Here is a 19,255-nt window from a genome sequence, read left to right on the forward strand (position 1 = left end):
TACCTTGCGTCTCCACAGAGACATGTCTGACAGACCGCTGTAGAGCTCTGCTTTCTGTGTGCCTTGCGTCTGTGCAGAGACATGTCTGACAGGCAGCTGCAGAGCTCTGCACTCTGTGTGTCTTGCATCTGCGCAGAGACATGTCTGTCTTACAGGCAGCTTCAGAGCTCTGCTTTCTGTGTGTCATGCGTCTGCACAGAGACATGTCTTACAGGAAGCTTCAAAGCTCTGCTTTCTGTGTGTCTTGTGTCTGCTCAGAGACATGTCTTACAGGCAGCTGCAGAGCTCTGCACTCTGTGTGCTGTGCGTCTGCGCAGAGACATGTCTTACTGCAGAGCTCTGCTTTCTGTGTGTCTTGCGTCTGTGCAGAGTTCTGTTATAAAGGCAGCTATAGACACCTGCTTTCTGTCTGTCTTGCATCTATGCAGAGTCATGTCTTACAGGCAGCTACAGACACCTGCTTTCTGTGTGCCTTGCGTCTGCGCAGAGACATGTTTGACAGGCAGCTGCAGAGCTCTGCTATCTGTGTGTCTTGTGTTTGCGCAGAGACATGTCTTACAGGCAGCTGCAGAGCTCTGCTTTCTGTGTGTCTTGCATCTGCGCAGAGACATGTCTTACAGGCAGCTGCAGAGCTCTGCTTTCTGTGTGTCTTGCAGCTGCGCAGACATGTCTTACATGCAGCTGCAGAGCTCTGCTTTCTGTGTGCCTTGCGTCTGCGCAGAGATATGTCTGAGAGGCAGCTGCAGAGCTCTGCTTTCTGTGTGCCTTGCGTCTGCGCACAGACATGTCTTACAGGCAGCTGCAGAGTTTGCTTTCTGTGTGTCTTGTGTCTGCGCAGGGACTGTCTGACAGACAGCTGCAGAGCTCTGCTTTCTGTGTGTCTTGCATCTGCGCAGAGACATATCTGTCTTACAGGCAGCTTCAGAGCTCTGCTTTCTGTGTTTCATGCGTCTGCACAGAGACATGTCTTACAGGAAGCTTCAAAGCTCTGCTTTCTGTGTGTCTTGTGTCTGCTCAGAGACATGTCTTACAGGCAGCTGCAGAGCTCTGCACTCTGTGTGCCGTGCGTCTGCGCAGAGACATGTCTTACTGCAGAGCTCTGCTTTCTGTGTGTCTTGCGTCTGTGCAGAGTTCTGTCTTAAAGGCAGCTACAGACACCTGCTTTCTGTGTGTCTTGCATCTATGCAGAGTCATGTCTTACAGGCAGCTACAGACACCTGCTTTCTGTGTGCCTTGCGTCTGCGCAGAGACATGTTTGACAGGCAGCTGCAGAGGTCTGCTATCTGTGTGTCTTGTGTTTGCGCAGAGACATGTCTTACAGGCAGCTGCAGAGCTCTGCTTTCTGTGTGTCTTGCATCTGCGCAGAGACATGTCTTACAGGCAGCTGCAGAGCTCTGCTTTCTGTGTGTCTTGCAGCTGCGCAGACATGTCTTACATGCAGCTGCAGAGCTCTGCTTTCTGTGTGCCTTGCGTCTGCGCAGAGATATGTCTGACAGGCAGCTGCAGAGCTCTGCTTTCTGTGTGCCTTGCGTCTGCGCACAGACATGTCTTACAGGCAGCTGCAGAGTTTGCTTTCTGTGTGTCTTGTGTCTGCGCAGGGACTGTCTGACAGACAGCTGAAGAGCACTGCTTTCTGTGTGTCTTGCATCTGCGCAGAGACATATCTTACAGGCAGCTGCAGAGCTCTGCTTTCTGTGTGTCTTGCATCTGCGGAGAGACATGTCTTACAGGCAGCTGCAGACACCTGCTTTCTGTGTTTCTTGCGTCTCCACAGAGTCATGTCTTACAGGCAGCTGCAGAGCTCTGCTTTCTGTGTGTCTTGCATCTGCGCAGACATGTCTTACAGGCAGCTGCAGAGCTCTGCTTTCTGTGTGCCTTGCGTTTGCGTAGAGACATGTTTTGAGAGGCAGCTGCAGAGCTCTGCTTTCTGTGTGTCTTGCGTCTCCGCAGAGTCATGTCTTACAGGCAGCTGCAGAGCTCTGCTTTCTGTGTGTCTTGCATCTGCGCAGACATGTCTTACAAGCAGCTGCAGAGCTCTGCTTTCTGTGTGTCTTGCATCTGCGCTGAGACATGTCTTACAGGCAGCTGCAGAGCTCTGCTTTCTGTGTGTCTTGCAGCTGCGCAGACATGTCTTACATGCAGCTGCAGAGCTCTGCTTTCTGTGTGCCTTGCGTCTGCGCAGAGATATGTCTGACAGGCAGCTGCAGAGCTCTGCTTTCTGTGTGCCTTGCGTCTGCGCACAGACATGTCTTACAGGCAGCTGCAGAGTTTGCTTTCTGTGTGTCTTGTGTCTGCGCAGGGACTGTCTGACAGACAGCTGCAGAGCTCTGCTTTCTGTGTGTCTTGCATCTGCGCAGAGACATATCTTACAGGCAGCTGCAGAGCTCTGCTTTCTGTGTGACTTGCGTCTGCGCAGAGACTGTCTGACAGACAGCTGCAGAGCTCTGCTTTCTGTGTGTCTTGCATCTGCGGAGAGACATGTCTTACAGGCAGCTGCAGACACCTGCTTTCTGTGTTTCTTGCGTCTCCACAGAGTCATGTCTTACAGGCAGCTGCAGAGCTCTGCTTTCTGTGTGTCTTGCATCTGCGCAGACATGTCTTACAGGCAGCTGCAGAGCTCTGCTTTCTGTGTGCCTTGCGTTTGCGCAGAGACATGTTTTGAGAGGCAGCTGCAGAGCTCTGCTTTCTGTGTGTCTTGCGTCTCCGCAGAGTCATGTCTTACAGGCAGCTGCAGAGCTCTGCTTTCTGTGTGTCTTGCATCTGCGCAGACATGTCTTACAGGCAGCTATAGAGTTCTGCTTTCTGTGTACCTTGCGTCTCCACAGAGACATGTCTGACAGACCGCTGTAGAGCTCTGCTTTCTGTGTGCCTTGCGTCTGTGCAGAGACATGTCTGACAGGCAGCTGCAGAGCTCTGCTTTCTGTGTGCCTTTCGTCTGCGCAGAGACATGTCTGACATGCAGCTGCAGAGTTCTGCTTTCTGTGTGTCTTGTGTCTGCGCAGAGACATGTCTTACAGGCAGCTGCAGACACCTGCTTTCTGTGTGTCTTGCATCTGCGCAGACATGCCTTACAGGCAGCTGCAGAGCTCTGCTTTCTGTGTGCCTTGCGTCTGCGCAGAGACATGTCTGACAGGCAGCAGCAGAGCTCTGCTTTCTGTGTGTCTTGCGTCTGTGCAGAGTCATGTCTTACAGGCAGGTACAGACACCTGCTTTATGTGTGTCTTGCATCTGCACAGACATGTCTTACAGGCAGCTGCAGAGCTCTGCTTTCTGTGTGCCTTGCGTCTGCGCAGAGATATGTCTGACAGGCAGCTGCAGACCTCTGCTTTCTGTGTGTCTTGCGTCTGCGCAGAGACATGTCTTACAGGCAGCTGCAGAGTTCTGCTTTCTGTGTGCCTTGCGTCTGTGCAGGGACATGTTTTACAGGCAGCTGCAGACACCTGCTTTTTGTGTGTCCTGCATCTCCGCAGAGTCATGTCTTACAGGCAGCTGCAGACACCTGCTTTCTGTGTGTCTTGCGTCTCCGCAGAGTCATGTCTTACAGGCAGCTGCAGACACCTACTTTCTGTGTGCCTTGTGTCTGCACCGAGACATGTCTGACATGTTTCTGCAGAGCTCTGTATTCTGTGTGTCTTGCATCTGCGACGAGACATGTCTTACAGGCAGCTGCAGAGCTCTGTTTTCTGTGTGACTTGCATCTGCACAGAGACATGTCTTACAATCAGCTGCAGAGCTCTGCTTTCTGTGTGACTTGCGCCTGCGCAGAGACATGTTTTACAGGCAGCTGCAGAGCTCTGCTTTCTGTGTGTCTTGTGTCTGCGCAGAGACATGTCTGACAGGCAGCTGCAGAGCTCTGCTTTTTGTGTCTCTTGCATGGGCGCCGAGACATGTCTTACAGGCAGCTGCAGAGCTCTGCTTTCTGTGTGACTTGCGTCTGCGCAGAGACATGTCTTACAGGCAGATGCAGAGCTCTGCTTTCTGTGTGTCTTGCGTCTGCGCTGGGACATATCTTACAGGCAGCTGCAGAGCTCCACATTCTGTGTGCCTTGCGTCTGCGCAGAGACATATCTTACAGGCAGCTGCAGAGCTCTGCACTCTGTGTGCCGTGCGTCTGCGCAGAGACATGTCTTACAGGCAGCTGCAGAGCTCTGCATTCTGTGTGACTTGCGTCTACGCAGACATGTCTTACAGGCAGCTATAGAGTTCTGCTTTCTGTGTACCTTGCGTCTCCACAGAGACATGTCTGACAGACCGCTGTAGAGCTCTGCTTTCTGTGTGCCTTGCGTCTGTGCAGAGACATGTCTGACAGGCAGCTGCAGAGCTCTGCACTCTGTGTGTCTTGCATCTGCGCAGAGACATGTCTGTCTTACAGGCAGCTTCAGAGCTCTGCTTTCTGTGTGTCATGCGTCTGCACAGAGACATGTCTTACAGGAAGCTTCAAAGCTCTGCTTTCTGTGTGTCTTGTGTCTGCTCAGAGACATGTCTTACAGGCAGCTGCAGAGCTCTGCACTCTGTGTGCCGTGCGTCTGCGCAGAGACATGTCTTACTGCAGAGCTCTGCTTTCTGTGTGTCTTGCGTCTGTGCAGAGTTCTGTCTTAAAGGCAGCTATAGACACCTGCTTTCTGTCTGTCTTGCATCTATGCAGAGTCATGTCTTACAGGCAGCTACAGACACCTGCTTTCTGTGTGCCTTGCGTCTGCGCAGAGACATGTTTGACAGGCAGCTGCAGAGCTCTGCTATCTGTGTGTCTTGTGTTTGCGCAGAGACATGTCTTACAGGCAGCTGCAGAGCTCTGCTTTCTGTGTGTCTTGCATCTGCGCAGAGACATGTCTTACAGGCAGCTGCAGAGCTCTGCTTTCTGTGTGTCTTGCAGCTGCGCAGACATGTCTTACATGCAGCTGCAGAGCTCTGCTTTCTGTGTGCCTTGCGTCTGCGCAGAGATATGTCTGAGAGGCAGCTGCAGAGCTCTGCTTTCTGTGTGCCTTGCGTCTGCGCACAGACATGTCTTACAGGCAGCTGCAGAGTTTGCTTTCTGTGTGTCTTGTGTCTGCGCAGGGACTGTCTGACAGACAGCTGCAGAGCTCTGCTTTCTGTGTGTCTTGCATCTGCGCAGAGACATATCTGTCTTACAGGCAGCTTCAGAGCTCTGCTTTCTGTGTTTCATGCGTCTGCACAGAGACATGTCTTACAGGAAGCTTCAAAGCTCTGCTTTCTGTGTGTCTTGTGTCTGCTCAGAGACATGTCTTACAGGCAGCTGCAGAGCTCTGCACTCTGTGTGCCGTGCGTCTGCGCAGAGACATGTCTTACTGCAGAGCTCTGCTTTCTGTGTGTCTTGCGTCTGTGCAGAGTTCTGTCTTAAAGGCAGCTACAGACACCTGCTTTCTGTGTGTCTTGCATCTATGCAGAGTCATGTCTTACAGGCAGCTACAGACACCTGCTTTCTGTGTGCCTTGCGTCTGCGCAGAGACATGTTTGACAGGCAGCTGCAGAGGTCTGCCATCTGTGTGTCTTGTGTTTGCGCAGAGACATGTCTTACAGGCAGCTGCAGAGCTCTGCTTTCTGTGTGTCTTGCATCTGCGCAGAGACATGTCTTACAGGCAGCTGCAGAGCTCTGCTTTCTGTGTGTCTTGCAGCTGCGCAGACATGTCTTACATGCAGCTGCAGAGCTCTGCTTTCTGTGTGCCTTGCGTCTGCGCAGAGATATGTCTGACAGGCAGCTGCAGAGCTCTGCTTTCTGTGTGCCTTGCGTCTGCGCACAGACATGTCTTACAGGCAGCTGCAGAGTTTGCTTTCTGTGTGTCTTGTGTCTGCGCAGGGACTGTCTGACAGACAGCTGAAGAGCACTGCTTTCTGTGTGTCTTGCATCTGCGCAGAGACATATCTTACAGGCAGCTGCAGAGCTCTGCTTTCTGTGTGACTTGCGTCTGCGCAGAGACTGTCTGACAGACAGCTGCAGAGCTCTGCTTTCTGTGTGTCTTGCATCTGCGGAGAGACATGTCTTACAGGCAGCTGCAGACACCTGCTTTCAGTGTTTCTTGCGTCTCCACAGAGTCATGTCTTACAGGCAGCTGCAGAGCTCTGCTTTCTGTGTGTCTTGCATCTGCGCAGACATGTCTTACAGGCAGCTGCAGAGCTCTGCTTTCTGTGTGCCTTGCGTTTGCGTAGAGACATGTTTTGAGAGGCAGCTGCAGAGCTCTGCTTTCTGTGTGTCTTGCGTCTCCGCAGAGTCATGTCTTACAGGCAGCTGCAGAGCTCTGCTTTCTGTGTGTCTTGCATCTGCGCAGACATGTCTTACAGGCAGCTGCAGAGCTCTGCTTTCTGTGTGTCTTGCATCTGCGCAGAGACATGTCTTACAGGCAGCTGCAGAGCTCTGCTTTCTGTGTGTCTTGCAGCTGCGCAGACATGTCTTACATGCAGCTGCAGAGCTCTGCTTTCTGTGTGCCTTGCGTCTGCGCAGAGATATGTCTGACAGGCAGCTGCAGAGCTCTGCTTTCTGTGTGCCTTGCGTCTGCGCACAGACATGTCTTACAGGCAGCTGCAGAGTTTGCTTTCTGTGTGTCTTGTGTCTGCGCAGGGACTGTCTGACAGACAGCTGCAGAGCTCTGCTTTCTGTGTGTCTTGCATCTGCGCAGAGACATATCTTACAGGCAGCTGCAGAGCTCTGCTTTCTGTGTGACTTGCGTCTGCGCAGAGACTGTCTGACAGACAGCTGCAGAGCTCTGCTTTCTGTGTGTCTTGCATCTGCGGAGAGACATGTCTTACAGGCAGCTGCAGACACCTGCTTTCTGTGTTTCTTGCGTCTCCACAGAGTCATGTCTTACAGGCAGCTGCAGAGCTCTGCTTTCTGTGTGTCTTGCATCTGCGCAGACATGTCTTACAGGCAGCTGCAGAGCTCTGCTTTCTGTGTGCCTTGCGTTTGCGCAGAGACATGTTTTGAGAGGCAGCTGCAGAGCTCTGCTTTCTGTGTGTCTTGCGTCTCCGCAGAGTCATGTCTTACAGGCAGCTGCAGAGCTCTGCTTTCTGTGTGTCTTGCATCTGCGCAGACATGTCTTACAGGCAGCTGCAGAGCTCTGCTTTCTGTGTGCCTTGCGTCTGCGCAGAGACATGTTTGAGAGGCAGCTGCAGAGCTCTGCTTTCTGTGTGTCTTGCATCTGCGCAGACATGTCTTCCAGGCAGCTGCAGAGCTCTGCATTCGGTGTGCCTTGCGTCTGCGCAGAGATATGTCTGACAGGCAGCTGTAGAGCTCTGCTTTCTGTGTGCCTTGCATCTGCGCAGAGAAATGTCTTACAGGCAGCTACAGAGTTCTGCTTTCTGTGTGCCTTGCGTCTGCACAGAGACACGTCTTACAGGCAGCTGCAGACACCTGCTTTTTGTGTGTCTTGCGTCTCCGCAGAGTCATGTCTTACAGGCAGCTGCAGACACCTGCTTTCTGTGTTTCTTGCGTCTCCGCAGAGTCATGTCTTACAGGCAGCTGCAGAGCTCTGCTTTCTGTGTGTCTTGCATCTGCGCAGACATGTCTTACAGGCAGCTGCAGAGCTCTGCTTTCTGTGTGACTTGCATCTGCGCAGAGACATGTCTGACGGGCAGCTGCGGAGCTCTGCTTTCTGTGTGTCTTATGTCTGTGCAGAGTCATGTCTTACAGGCAGGTACAGACACCTGCTTTCTGTGTGTCTTGCATCTTCGCAGACACATGTCTTATAGGCAGCTGCAGAGCTCTGCTTTCTGTGTATCTTGCATCTGCGCAGACATGTCTTACAGGCAGCTGCAGAGCTCTGCTTTCTGTGTGCCTTGCGTCTGCACAGAGATATGTCTGACAGGCAGCTGCAGAGCTCTGCTTTCTGTGTGCCTTGCATCTGCGCAGAGACATATCTTACAAGCAGCTGCAGAGTTCTGCTTTCTGTGTGCCTTGCATCTGCGCAGAGACACGTCTTACAGGCAGCTGCAGATGCCTGTTTTCTGTGTGTCTTTCGTCTCTGCAGAGTTATGACTTACAGGTAGCTGCAGAGCTCTGCTTTCTGTGTTTCTTGCATCTGTGCAGAGACATGTCTGACAGGCAGCTACAAAGCTCTGGTTTCTGTGTGTCTTGCGTCTGCGCAGACATGTCTTACAAGCAGCTGCAGACACCTGCTTTCTGTGTTTCTTTCGTCTCCGCAGAGTCATGTCGTACAGGCAACTGCAGACACCTGCTTTCTGTGTGACTTGCATCTGCGCAGAGACATGACTGACAGGCAGCTGCAGAGCTCTGCTTTCTGTGTGACTTGCGTCTGCGCAGAGTCATGTCTTACAGGCAGCTGCAGAGCTCTGCTTTCTGTGTGCCTTGCGTCTGCGCAGGGACATGTCTTACAGGCAGCTGCAGAGCTCTGCTTTCTGTGTGTCTTGCATCTGCGCAGACATGTCTTACAGGCAGCTGCAGAGCTCTGCTTTCTGTGTGCCTTGCGTCTGCGCAGAGACATTCCTGACAGGCAGCTGCAGAGCTCTGCTTTATGTGTGTCTTGCGTCTGTGCAGAGTCATGTCTTACAGGCAGGTACAGACACCTGCTTTCTGTGTGTCTTGCATCTGCGCAGAGACATGTCTTACAGGCAGCTGCAGAGCTCTGCTTTCTGTGTGTCTTGCATCTGCGCAGACATGTCTTGCAGGCATCTATAGAGCTCTGCTTTCTGTGTGCCTTGCGTCTGCACAGAGATATGTCTGACAGGCAGCTGCAGAGCTCTGCTTTCTGTGTGCCTTGCGTCTGTGCAGAGACATGTCTGACAGGCATCTGCAGAGCTCTGCTTTCTCTGTGACTTGCGTCTGCGCACAGACATGTCTTACAGGCAGCTGCAGAGTTCTGCTTTCTGTGTGCCTTGCGTCTGTGCAGAGACATGTTTTACAGGCAGCTGCAGACACTGGCTTTCTGTGTGTCTTGCGTCTGCGCAGAGACATGTCTTACAGGCAGCTGCAGACACCTGCTTTCTGTGTGTCTTGAGTCTCCGCAGAGTCATGTCTTACAGGCAGCTGCAGAGCTCTGCTTTCTGTGTGTCTTGCATCTGCACAGACATGTTTTACAGGCAGCTGCAGAGCTCTGCTTTCTGTGTGCCTTGCGTCTGTGCAGAGACATGTCTGACAGGCAGCTGCAGAGCTCTGCTTTCTCTGTGACTTGCATCTGCGCAGAGACTGTCTGACAAACAGCTGCAGAGCTCTGCTTTCTGTGTGTCTTGCATCTATGCAAAGACATGTCTTACAGGCAGATGCAGAAACCTGCTTTCTGGGTTTCTTGCGTCTCCGCAGAGTCATGTCTTACAGGCAGCTGCAGAGCTCTGCTTTCTGTGTGTCTTGCGTCTGTGCAGAGTCATGTCTTACAGGCAGGTACAGACACCTGCTTTCTGTGTGTCTTGCATCTTCGCAGAGACATGTCTTACAGGCAGCTGCAGAGCTCTGCTTTCTGTGTGTCTTGCATCTGCGCAGACATGTCTTCCAGGCAGCTGCAGAGCTCTGCATTCGGTGTGCCTTGCGTCTGCGCAGAGATATGTCTGACAGGCAGCTGTAGAGCTCTGCTTTCTGTGTGCCTTGCATCTGCGCAGAGAAATGTCTTACAGGCAGCTGCATAGTTCTGCTTTCTGTGTGCCTTGCGTCTGTGCAGAGACACGTCTTACAGGCAGCTGCAGACACGTGCTTTTTGTGTGTCTTGCGTCTCCGCAGAGTCATGTCTTACAGGCAGCTGCAGACACCTGCTTTCTGTGTTTCTTGAGTCTCTGCAGAGTCATGTCTTACAGACAGCTGCAGAGCTCTGCTTTCTGTGTGTCTTGCATCTGCGCAGACATGTCTTACAGGCAGCTGCAGAGCTCTGCTTTCTGTGTGACTTGCATCTGCGCAGAGACATGTCTGACAGGCAGCTGCAGAGCTCTGCTTTCTGTGTGTCTTGCGTCTGTGCAGAGTCATGTCTTACAGGCAGGTACAGACACCTGCTTTCTGTGTGTCTTTCATCTTCGCAGACACATGTCTTATAGGCAGCTGCAGAGCTCTACTTTCTGTGTGTCTTGCATCTTCGCAGACACATGTCTTATAGGCAGCTGCAGAGCTCTGCTTTCTGTGTATCTTGCATCTGCGCAGACATGTCTTACAGGCAGCTGCAGAGCTCTGCTTTCTGTGTGCCTTGCGTCTGCACAGAGATATGTCTGACAGGCAGCTGCAGAGCTCTGCTTTCTGTGTGCCTTGCATCTGCGCAGAGACATATCTTACAAGCAGCTGCAGAGTTCTGCTTTCTGTGTGCCTTGCATCTGCGCAGAGACACGTCTTACAGGCAGCTGCAGATGCCTGTTTTCTGTGTGTCTTTCGTCTCTGCAGAGTTATGACTTACAGGTAGCTGCAGAGCTCTGCTTTCTGTGTTTCTTGCATCTGTGCAGAGACATGTCTGACAGGCAGCTACAAAGCTCTGGTTTCTGTGTGTCTTGCGTCTGCGCAGACATGTCTTACAAGCAGCTGCAGACACCTGCTTTCTGTGTTTCTTTCGTCTCCGCAGAGTCATGTCGTACAGGCAACTGCAGACACCTGCTTTCTGTGTGACTTGCATCTGCGCAGAGACATGACTGACAGGCAGCTGCAGAGCTCTGCTTTCTGTGTGACTTGCGTCTGCGCAGAGTCATGTCTTACAGGCAGCTGCAGAGCTCTGCTTTCTGTGTGCCTTGCGTCTGCGCAGGGACATGTCTTACAGGCAGCTGCAGAGCTCTGCTTTCTGTGTGTCTTGCATCTGCGCAGACATGTCTTACAGGCAGCTGCAGAGCTCTGCTTTCTGTGTGCCTTGCGTCTGCGCAGAGACATTCCTGACAGGCAGCTGCAGAGCTCTGCTTTATGTGTGTCTTGCGTCTGTGCAGAGTCATGTCTTACAGGCAGGTACAGACACCTGCTTTCTGTGTGTCTTGCATCTGCGCAGAGACATGTCTTACAGGCAGCTGCAGAGCTCTGCTTTCTGTGTGTCTTGCATCTGCGCAGACATGTCTTGCAGGCATCTATAGAGCTCTGCTTTCTGTGTGCCTTGCGTCTGCACAGAGATATGTCTGACAGGCAGCTGCAGAGCTCTGCTTTCTGTGTGCCTTGCGTCTGTGCAGAGACATGTCTGACAGGCATCTGCAGAGCTCTGCTTTCTCTGTGACTTGCGTCTGCGCACAGACATGTCTTACAGGCAGCTGCAGAGTTCTGCTTTCTGTGTGCCTTGCGTCTGTGCAGAGACATGTTTTACAGGCAGCTGCAGACACTGGCTTTCTGTGTGTCTTGCGTCTGCGCAGAGACATGTCTTACAGGCAGCTGCAGACACCTGCTTTCTGTGTGTCTTGAGTCTCCGCAGAGTCATGTCTTACAGGCAGCTGCAGAGCTCTGCTTTCTGTGTGTCTTGCATCTGCACAGACATGTTTTACAGGCAGCTGCAGAGCTCTGCTTTCTGTGTGCCTTGCGTCTGTGCAGAGACATGTCTGACAGGCAGCTGCAGAGCTCTGCTTTCTCTGTGACTTGCATCTGCGCAGAGACTGTCTGACAAACAGCTGCAGAGCTCTGCTTTCTGTGTGTCTTGCATCTATGCAAAGACATGTCTTACAGGCAGATGCAGAAACCTGCTTTCTGGGTTTCTTGCGTCTCCGCAGAGTCATGTCTTACAGGCAGCTGCAGAGCTCTGCTTTCTGTGTGTCTTGCGTCTGTGCAGAGTCATGTCTTACAGGCAGGTACAGACACCTGCTTTCTGTGTGTCTTGCATCTTCGCAGAGACATGTCTTACAGGCAGCTGCAGAGCTCTGCTTTCTGTGTGTCTTGCATCTGCGCAGACATGTCTTCCAGGCAGCTGCAGAGCTCTGCATTCGGTGTGCCTTGCGTCTGCGCAGAGATATGTCTGACAGGCAGCTGTAGAGCTCTGCTTTCTGTGTGCCTTGCATCTGCGCAGAGACATGTCTTACAGGCAGCTGCAGAGTTCTGCTTTCTGTGTGCCTTGCGTCTGTGCAGAGACACGTCTTACAGGCAGCTGCAGACACCTGCTTTTTGTGTGTCTTGCGTCTCCGCAGAGTCATGTCTTACAGGCAGCTGCAGACACCTGCTTTCTGTGTTTCTTGCGTCTCTGCAGAGTCATGTCTTACAGACAGCTGCAGAGCTCTGCTTTCTGTGTGTCTTGCATCTGCGCAGACATGTCTTACAGGCAGCTGCAGAGCTCTGCTTTCTGTGTGACTTGCATCTGCGCAGAGACATGTCTGACAGGCAGCTGCAGAGCTCTGCTTTCTGTGTGTCTTGCGTCTGTGCAGAGTCATGTCTTACAGGCAGGTACAGACACCTGCTTTCTGTGTGTCTTTCATCTTCGCAGACACATGTCTTATAGGCAGCTGCAGAGCTCTACTTTCTGTGTGTCTTGCATCTGCGCAGACATGTCTTACAGGCAGCTGCAGAGCTCTGCTTTCTGTGTGCCTTGCGTCTGCGCAGAGATATGTCTGACAGGCAGCTGCAGAGCTCTGCTTTCTGTGTGCCTTGCATCTGCGCAGAGACATGTCTTACAAGCAGCTGCAGAGTTCTGCTTTCTGTGTGCCTTGCGTCTGCGCAGAGACACGTCTTACAGGCAGCTGCAGAGCTCCACATTCTGTGTGCCTTGCGTCTGCGCAGAGACATGTCTTACAGGCAGCTGCAGAGCTCTGCACTCTGTGTGCCATGCGTCTGCGCAGAGACATGTCTTACAGGCAGCTGCAGAGCTCTGCTTTCTGTGTGACTTGCGTCTACGCAGACATGTCTTACAGGCAGCTATAGAGTTCTGCTTTCTGTGTACCTTGCGTCTCCACAGAGACATGTCTGACAGACAGCTGTAGAGCTCTGCTTTCTGTGTGCCTTGCGTCTGTGCAGAGACATGTCTGACAGGCAGCTGCAGAGCTCTGCACTCTGTGTGTCTTGCATCTGCGCAGAGACATGTCTGTCTTACAGGCAGCTTCAGAGCTCTGCTTTCTGTGTGTCATGCGTCTGCACAGAGACATGTCTTACAGGAAGCTTCAAAGCTCTGCTTTCTGTGTGTCTTGTGTCTGCTCAGAGACATGTCTTACAGGCAGCTGCAGAGCTCTGCACTCTGTGTGCCGTGCGTCTGCGCAGAGATATGTCTTACTGCAGAGCTCTGCTTTCTGTGTGTCTTGCGTCTGTGCAGAGTTCTGTCTTAAAGGCAGCTACAGACACCTGCTTTCTGTGTGTCTTGCATCTGTGCAGAGTCATGTCTTACAGGCAGCTACAGACACCTGCTTTCTGTGTGCCTTGCGTCTGCGCAGAGACATGTTTGACAGGCAGCTGCAGAGCTCTGCTATCTGTGTGTCTTGTGTTTGCGCAGAGACATGTCTTACAGGCAGCTGCAGAGCTCTGCTTTCTGTGTGTCTTGCAGCTGCGCAGACATGTCTTACATGCAGCTGCAGAGCTCTGCTTTCTGTGTGCCTTGCGTCTGCGCAGAGATATGTCTGACAGGCAGCTGCAGAGCTCTGCTTTCAGTGTGCCTTGCGTCTGCGCACAGACATGTCTTACAGGCAGCTGCAGAGTTTGCTTTCTGTGTGTCTTGTGTCTGCGCAGGGACTGTCTGACAGACAGCTGCAGAGCTCTGCTTTCTGTGTGTCTTGCATCTGCGCAGAGACATATCTTACAGGCAGCTGCAGAGCTCTGCTTTCTGTGTGACTTGCGTCTGCGCAGAGACTGTCTGACAGACAGCTGCAGAGCTCTGCTTTCTGTGTGTCTTGCATCTGCGGAGAGACATGTCTTACAGGCAGCTGCAGACACCTGCTTTCTGTGTTTCTTGCGTCTCCGCAGAGTCATGTCTTACAGGCAGCTGCAGAGCTCTGCTTTCTGTGTGTCTTGCATCTGCGCAGACATGTCTTACAGGCAGCTGCAGAGCTCTGCTTTCTGTGTGCCTTGCGTTTGCGCAGAGACATGTTTTGAGAGGCAGCTGCAGAGCTCTGCTTTCTGTGTGTCTTGCGTCTCCGCAGAGTCATGTCTTACAGGCAGCTGCAGAGCTCTGCTTTCTGTGTGTCTTGCATCTGCGCAGACATGTCTTACAGGCAGCTGCAGAGCTCTGCTTTCTGTGTGCCTTGCGTCTGCGCAGAGACATGTTTGAGAGGCAGCTGCAGAGCTCTGCTTTCTGTGTGTCTTGCATCTGCGCAGACATGTCTTCCAGGCAGCTGCAGAGCTCTGCATTCGGTGTGCCTTGCGTCTGCGCAGAGATATGTCTGACAGGCAGCTGTAGAGCTCTGCTTTCTGTGTGCCTTGCATCTGAGCAGAGAAATGTCTTACAGGCAGCTACAGAGTTCTGCTTTCTGTGTGCCTTGCGTCTGCACAGAGACACGTCTTACAGGCAGCTGCAGACACCTGCTTTTTGTGTGTCTTGCGTCTCCGCAGAGTCATGTCTTACAGGCAGCTGCAGACACCTGCTTTCTGTGTTTCTTGCGTCTCCACAGAGTCATGTCTTACAGGCAGCTGCAGAGCTCTGCTTTCTGTGTGTCTTGCATCTGCGCAGACATGTCTTACAGGCAGCTGCAGAGCTCTGCTTTCTGTGTGACTTGCGTCTGCGCAGAGACATGTCTGACGGGCAGCTGCGGAGCTCTGCTTTCTGTGTGTCTTATGTCTGTGCAGAGTCATGTCTTACAGGCAGGTACAGACACCTGCTTTCTGTGTGTCTTGCATCTTCGCAGACACATGTCTTATAGGCAGCTGCAGAGCTCTGCTTTCTGTGTATCTTGCATCTGCGCAGACATGTCTTACAGGCAGCTGCAGAGCTCTGCTTTCTGTGTGCCTTGCGTCTGCGCAGAGATATGTCTGACAGGCAGCTGCATAGCTCTGCTTTCTGTGTGCCTTGCATCTGCGCAGAGACATATCTTACAAGCAGCTGCAGAGTTCTGCTTTCTGTGTGCCTTGCATCTGCGCAGAGACACGTCTTACAGGCAGCTGCAGATGCCTGTTTTCTGTGTGTCTTTCGTCTCTGCAGAGTTATGACTTACAGGTAGCTGCAGAGCTCTGCTTTCTGTGTTTCTTGCATCTGTGCAGAGAGATGTCTGACAGGCAGCTACAAAGCTCTGGTTTCTGTTTGTCTTGCGTCTGCGCAGACATGTCTTACAAGCAGCTGCAGACACCTGCTTTCTGTGTTTCTTTCGTCTCCGCAGAGTCATGTTTTACAGGCAACTGCAGACACCTGCTTTCTGTGTGACTTGCATCTGCGCAGAGACATGACTGACAGGCAGCTGCAGAGCTCTGCTTTCTGTGTGACTTGCGTCTGCGCAGAGTCATGTCTTACAGGCAGCTGCAGAGCTCTGCTTTCTGTGTGCCTTGCGTCTGCGCAGGGACATGTCTTACAGGCAGCTGCAGAGCTCTGCTTTCTGTGTGTCTTGCATCTGCACAGACATGTCTTACAGGCAGCTGCAGAGCTCTGCTTTCTGTGTGCCTTGCGTCTGCGCAGAGACATTCCTGACAGGCAGCTGCAGAGCTCTGCTTTATGTGTGTCTTGCGTCTGTGCAGAGTCATGTCTTACAGGCAGGTACAGACACCTGCTTTCTGTGTGTCTTGCATCTGCGCAGAGACATGTCTTACAGGCAGCTGCAGAGCTCTGCTTTCTGTGTGTCTTGCATCTGCGCAGACATGTCTTGCAGGCATCTATAGAGCTCTGCTTTCTGTGTGCCTTGCGTCTGCACAGAGATATGTCTGACAGGCAGCTGCAGAGCTCTGCTTTCTGTGTGCCTTGCGTCTGCGCACAGACATGTCTTACAGGCAGCTGCAGAGTTCTGCTTTCTGTGTGCCTTGCGTCTGTGCAGAGACATGTTTTACAGGCAGCTGCAGACACTGGCTTTCTGTGTGTCTTGCGTCTGCGCAGAGACATGTCTTACAGGCAGCTGCAGACACCTGCTTTCTGTGTGTCTTGAGTCTCCGCAGAGTCATGTCTTACAGGTAGCTGCAGAGCTCAGCTTTCTGTGTGTCTTGCATCTGCACAGACATGTCTTACAGGCAGCTGCAGAGCTCTGCTTTCTGTGTGCCTTGCGTCTGTGCAGAGACATGTCTGACAGGCAGCTGCAGAGCTCTGCTTTCTCTGTGACTTGCATCTGCGCAGAGACTGTCTGACAAACAGCTGCAGAGCTCTGCTTTCTGTGTGTCTTGCATCTATGCAAAGACATGTCTTACAGGCAGATGCAGAAACCTGCTTTCTGGGTTTCTTGCGTCTCCGCAGAGTCATGTCTTACAGGCAGCTGCAGAGCTCTGCTTTCTGTGTGTCTTGCGTCTGTGCAGAGTCATGTCTTACAGGCAGGTACAGACACCTGCTTTCTGTGTGTCTTGCATCTTCGCAGAGACATGTCTTACAGGCAGCTGCAGAGCTCTGCTTTCTGTGTGTCTTGCATCTGCGCAGACATGTCTTCCAGGCAGCTGCAGAGCTCTGCATTCGGTGTGCCTTGCGTCTGCGCAGAGATATGTCTGACAGGCAGCTGTAGAGCTCTGCTTTCTGTGTGCCTTGGATCTGCGCAGAGACATGTCTTACAGGCAGCTGCAGAGTTCTGCTTTCTGTGTGCCTTGCGTCTGCGCAGAGACACGTCTTACAGGCAGCTGCAGACACCTGCTTTTTGTGTGTCTTGCGTCTCCGCAGAGTCATGTCTTACAGGCAGCTGCAGACACCTGCTTTCTGTGTTTCTTGCGTCTCTGCAGAGTCATGTCTTACAGGCAGCTGCAGAGCTCTGCTTTCTGTGTGTCTTGCATCTGTGCAGACATGTCTTACAGGCAGCTGCAGAGCTCTGCACTCTGTGTGCCGTGCGTCTGCGCAGAGACATGTCTTACAGGCAGCTGCAGAGCTCCACATTCTGTGTGCCTTGCGTCTGCGCAGAGACATGTCTTACAGGCAGCTGCAGAGCTCTGCACTCTGTGTGCCGTGCGTCTGCGCAGAGACATGTCTTACAGGCAGCTGCAGAGCTCTGCTTTCTGTGTGACTTGCGTCTACGCAGACATGTCTTACAGGCAGCTGCAGAGCTCTGCACTCTGTGTGTCTTGCATCTGCGCAGAGACATGTCTGACAGGCAGCTGCAGAGCTCTGCACTCTGTGTGTCATGCGTCTGCACAGAGACATGTCTTACAGGAAGCTTCAAAGCTCTGCTTTCTGTGTGTCTTGTGTCTGCTCAGAGACATGTCTTACAGGCAGCTCCAGAGCTCTGCACTCTGTGTGCCGTGCGTCTGCGCAGAGATATGTCTTACTGCAGAGCTCTGCTTTCTGTGTGTCTTGCGTCTGTGCAGAGTTCTGTCTTAAAGGCAGCTACAGACACCTGCTTTCTGTGTGTCTTGCATCTGTGCAGAGTCATGTCTTACAGGCAGCTACAGACACCTGCTTTCTGTGTGCCTTGCGTCTGCGCAGAGACATGTTTGACAGGCAGCTGCAGAGCTCTGCTATCTGTGTGTCTTGTGTTTGCGCAGAGACATGTCTTACAGGCAGCTGCAGAGCTCTGCTTTCTGCGTGTCTTGCATCTGCGCAGAGACATGTCTTACAGGCAGCTGCAGAGCTCTGCTTTCTGTGTGTCTTGCAGCTGCGCAGACATGTCTTACATGCAGCTGCAGAGCTCTGCTTTCTGTGTGCCTTGCGTCTGCGCAGAGATATGTCTGACAGGCAGCTGCAGAGCTCTGCTTTCTGTGTGCCTTGCGTCTGCGCACAGACATGTCTTACAGGCAGCTGCAGAGTTTGCTTTCTGTGTGTCTTGTGTCTGCGCAGGGACTGTCTGACAGACAGCTGCAGAGCTCTGCTTTCTGTGTGTCTTGCATCTGCGCAGAGACATATCTTACAGGCAGCTGCAGAGCTCTGCTTTCTGTGTGACTTGCGTCTGCGCAGAGACTGTCTGACAGACAGCTGCAGAGCTCTGCTTTCTGTGTGTCTTGCATCTGCGGAGAGACATGTCTTACAGGCAGCTGCAGACACCTGCTTTCTGTGTTTCTTGCGTCTCCGCAGTCATGTCTTACAGGCAGCTGCAGAGCTCTGCTTTCTGTGTGTCTTGCATCTGCGCAGACATGTCTTACAGGCAGCTGCAGAGCTCTGCTTTCTGTGTGCCTTGCGTTTGCGCAGAGACATGTTTTGAGAGGCAGCTGCAGAGCTCTGCTTTCTGTGTGTCTTGCGTCTCTGCAGAGTCATGTCTTACAGGCAGCTGCAGAGCTCTGCTTTCTGTGTGTCTTGCATCTGCGCAGACATGTCTTACAGGCAGCTGCAGAGCTCTGCTTTCTGTGTGCCTTGCGTCTGCGCAGAGACATGTTTGAGAGGCAGCTGCAGAGCTCTGCTTTCTGTGTGTCTTGCATCTGCGCAGACATGTCTTCCAGGCAGCTGCAGCGCTCTGCATTCGGTGTGCCTTTCGTCTGCGCAGAGATATGTCTGACAGGCAGCTGTAGAGCTCTGCTTTCTGTGTGCCTTGCATCTGCGCAGAGAAATGTCTTACAGGCAGCTACAGAGTTCTGCTTTCTGTGTGCCTTGCGTCTGCACAGAGACACGTCTTACAGGCAGCTGCAGACACCTGCTTTTTGTGTGTCTTGCGTCTCCGCAGAGTCATGTCTTACAGGCAGCTGCAGACACCTGCTTTCTGTGTTTCTTGCGTCTCCACAGAGTCATGTCTTACAGGCAGCTGCAGAGCTCTGCTTTCTGTGTGTCTTGCATCTGCGCAGACATGTCTTACAGGCAGCTGCAGAGCTCTGCTTTCTGTGTGACTTGCGTCTGCGCAGAGACATGTCTGACGGGCAGCTGCGGAGCTCTGCTTTCTGTGTGTCTTATGTCTGTGCAGAGTCATGTCTTACAGGCAGGTACAGACACCTGCTTTCTGTGTGTCTTGCATCTTCGCAGACACATGTCTTATAGGCAGCTGCAGAGCTCTGCTTTCTGTGTATCTTGCATCTGCGCAGACATGTCTTACAGGCAGCTGCAGAGCTCTGCTTTCTGTGTGCCTTGCGTCTGCGCAGAGATATGTCTGACAGGCAGCTGCAGAGCTCTGCTTTCTGTGTGCCTTGCATCTGCGCAGAGACATATCTTACAAGCAGCTGCAGAGTTCTGCTTTCTGTGTGCCTGGCATCTGTGCAGAGACACGTTTTACAGGCAGCTGCAGATGCCTGTTTTCTGTGTGTCTTTCGTCTCTGCAGAGTTATGACTTACAGGTAGCTGCAGAGCTCTGCTTTCTGTGTTTCTTGCATCTGTGCAGAGAGATGTCTGACAGGCAGCTACAAAGCTCTGGTTTCTGTGTGTCTTGCGTCTGCGCAGACATGTCTTACAAGCAGCTGCAGACACCTGCTTTC

The sequence above is a fragment of the Ambystoma mexicanum genome, chromosome 8, assembly GCF_040938575.1.
Source record: "Ambystoma mexicanum isolate Mex_15411 chromosome 8, UKY_AmexF1_1, whole genome shotgun sequence".
Classification (NCBI taxonomy): domain Eukaryota; kingdom Metazoa; phylum Chordata; class Amphibia; order Caudata; family Ambystomatidae; genus Ambystoma; species Ambystoma mexicanum.